We start from the raw sequence: 3,724 nt of genomic DNA, 5'->3' as shown, positions 1-3,724 counted from the left end.
CCTCCCCTTCTCTCCATGTCCAGCTATCTGTTCTCTACCCCTGCCATCCCCTCCTCTCCATGCCCAGCGATCTGTTCTCTCCCCCTGCCCTCCCCTCTCCCCCCATCCATGTCCAGCGATTCTCCCTGCCCTCCCTCAGCTCCCCGACAGCCCTCCTCTCTGTTCTTTCCTGCCCCCCTTACGCGTTTAACCCTTTTACTCTCCATGGCAGTGATGTCAGTGACGAAGAAGGCACTGCAGGCTCACCTCCAGCTTCTCCCTTTCCTCTTCACACAGTGTCCCGCCCTTGCGGAAACAGGAAATGCATCATTGCAGAAGGCGGGACACTGTGTGAAGAGGGAAGGGAAAAGCTGGAGCCGGAGGCGAGCCCGCAGTGCCTTCTTCATCACTGATTTCGCTGCCATGAAAAGTAAAAGGGTTAAAACGCGGGGGGGGGGGGGGGGGGAGGAGGTGGGAGGAACGGAACAGAAAGGAGGAGGGCTGCCGGTTAGGGAGCTGAGAGCGGGAAGGAAGGAGGGACCGTTGGAGAGCTGCCTGGTTGCAGCGCTGCGCCAGCCCTGCGTTTGTGTAGGCAGCAGCCAGTGGAAAGTCACGGTTGGGCTGGGGAGGCTTAGTCTCCCCAAGCCTCTTATACAGGGCACCTATGTTTACCTGTATAAATGTATTTGAATTCTGCTTTCCTAGTGCTGTGAAAATAGTACATATACTACATTTTCCATCTCATATTGATGCCTTTCATACCATTTGAATTGTCCCACTGGTGATTCTCTAAACCCCAAAATTTAAACAGCTGAACAGAATAACTTTCTGTTACTATTGGGCTCATTTTCAAAAGAGAAAAACGTCTAAAAAGTGGCATAAGTCTACATTTGGATGTTTTTCTCACAAAAACATCCAAATCAGCATTTTTGAAACCTATGTTTAGACGTTTTTCTCTGAAGTCTGCCAGAAGTGTGTCCAACTCTCAAGGGGGAGTGCCAGGGGCGTTTTCAGGGTGAAACTTGAGTGTTCCTAGGACTTCGATGTTTTTCAAATGTGGAGGGGCATAATCGAATGCGAACGCCCATCTCCATGGGCGTCTATGTCCGAAAACGTGTATGTGAAGAGGCGGGACAGACCGTATTATCGAAAAAGATGGGCGTCCATCTTTCGTTTCGAAAATACGGTTTGGACGGACCAAATGCCATGGATTTGGTCCCTTCTGAGATGGGCGGTTTTTTTTTTAGCGATAATGGAAACTAAAAACGCCCAGCTCCGAAACATCCTAATCCAAGCCATTTGGTCGTGGGAGGGACAAATGTACAACACTACCATAGCTCTTAGGGGTGAAGGGGGCAACTACATGTGGGTACAGTGGGTTTTAGAGGCCTCCCATTTACCACCACAAGTGTTACGGGTGGGGGGTATGGGCCTGGGTCTGCCTGCCTGAAGTGCACTGCAGTACCCACTAAAAGTGCTCCAGGGACAGGACTTGTTGCTGGTGTATAACCTTGGCACAGCAGTTCACACCTGAAGACTAATCTCGCTGAAAACGTCCTTTATTTGAATAAGCATGTTTACTCACAGTTAACTGCAGATCAGAGGTTGTGCCCCACTGGCAACGAGTCTCCCTGGTACTGACATTAGCAGTAGGTCTGAGCTGGCAGAATGGTGTATAATGCCCTCTTTCAGCAACATTCAAGGTAAGAACTAAGTGCTGTAACGTGGCTAACACATGAAAGGGATCTAAAAGTTTCTTATACAAATGGCCAGTACCTCATGGACTACCAGAAACAAAACAGGGCACACTCTGACCCAGTAAGCAGAGGGAAAAGCACCATGGGAGTAGAGCCTACCAACTACCAACATCGTGAGCATTTAACACAAGCTAGTGGAATCATGGAGCCCAATACCCTACACCCATCACAATGCATTGCTGATGTGACTCTGCAGTGCGCATAACAGAAAAGGTGTCACACTCACCAGAGAGCCACATCAGAACCAGGGAAAGGCTGTCAGAGGATAGAACACATTCTGCCGTCATGGAGGTGGGTACGGCATTTGAGGCTGGCATATAGGCTGGGAAAAAAAGTTTGCAAAGTGGGGTTTTTTGGTGGGAGGGGGTTAGTGACCACTGGGGGAGTCATGGGAGGTGATCCCCGATTCCCTCCGGTGGTCATCTGGTCAGTTGGGGCACTTTTTTGGGACTTGGACCTGAAAAAAGAGGGTCCAAATAAAGCGGACCAAATTCTCGTCAAAAACGCCCTTCTTGTTTCGATTATCAGCTAAAGACGCCCATCTCTCCTCGGGCGATAACCACGCCCCAGTCTCACCTTCGCCACGCCTCTGACACGCCCCCGTGATCTTTGTTCGTCTCCGTGACAGACTGCAGTTGAGGACGCCAAAAATCAGGTTTCAATTATACCGATTTGGGCGCCCACAGGAAACGGACGCCCATCTCCCGATTTGGGTCGAAATACGGGCGTCTTTCTCTTTCGAAAATAAGCTGGATAATGGAACAAAACAAAATCGTCCAGGGCTAAAATTTAGATGTTTTGAGCTAGACCTATTTTTATAATGAATAAGGCGCACAAAGGTGCCCTAAATAAACAGATGACCACTGGAAGGAATCAGGAATGACCTTCCCTTATTCCCCCAGTGGTTACTAACCCCCTCCTACCCCCCAAAACTGTGATGAAAACATTACTTGCCAGCCTCTGTGCAACCCTCAGATGTTATATTCAGGTCCATCAGAATAGCATGCAGGTCCTTGGAGTAGCTTAGTGGTGGGTGTGGTGCACTGCAGACAGGTGGACATGTTCTGAGTGTGGTAAAAGCTTTGGTTGGAAAGAAAGCCTCACACGGCATCAGAGAATCCACACAGGAATGAAACCATTTACATGCACTGAGAAGGTAAAAGATTCAGTTGCATTGGGACAGGTAATTAGGGAATGTACACTCTTGCTATGAAGTATGGATAAATAGCACTCTGGTATTTAGATATATGTAATGAGACCTCCTTTTCATCTATAGATCTGAATTCAAAGCCCAAATCTAATGATAAACAATAGACACAAGGCTCAGATGTTATAAAAAAATAGAAAGCTTGGAACAACATCGAATAATGGAAAAGTGACATCCCAGGAAAGCAATAGGGCACCCTAAGGGGCACTGCAGTGGACTTCGTAAAATGCTCCCAGGTACACATCTCACCATTGCTCCCTTACCTTGTCTGCTAAGCCCCCCACAAATCCACCCAAAACCCACTACCCCCAACTGTACAGCACTGCCATAGCCCTTACGGGTGGAGGGAGCAACCTATATGTGCCTACAGTGGGTTTCATGGTGAGTTTTGGAGGGTTCACAGTTTCCTCCACAAGTGCAACAGGGCTGATTCTACAGCAGTTTGCACTTTGTTATCCTCTATGAATGCTTTCCTATGACTGAAGCTTTTCTTATGGTCTGTATCCTAATGGTTTGATTTTGTGCGTTTTGCATTTGGACGTTTTTTGTTAAAAAATGGACTGAAAAACAAAACGTCCAAATCACAAAATGTTTTTCAAAACAGTATTTTCAAAAGAAAAAGATAGACTTTTTTTGTTGTAGAAAATGACATTATTTCCTGTTCAGAATTTGGACATTTTGTGTAAAACGTCCAAATTCAGATTTAAACGTCATATCGAAAATGGCCCACCATATATTCTAGAAGCAATTTGCATATGAACATAAAGGAAGCATAAGTGAC

This window comes from Microcaecilia unicolor, chromosome 5, assembly GCF_901765095.1.
Source record: "Microcaecilia unicolor chromosome 5, aMicUni1.1, whole genome shotgun sequence".
NCBI lineage: Eukaryota > Metazoa > Chordata > Amphibia > Gymnophiona > Siphonopidae > Microcaecilia > Microcaecilia unicolor.
Note: the sequence above shows the minus strand (reverse complement) of the source record.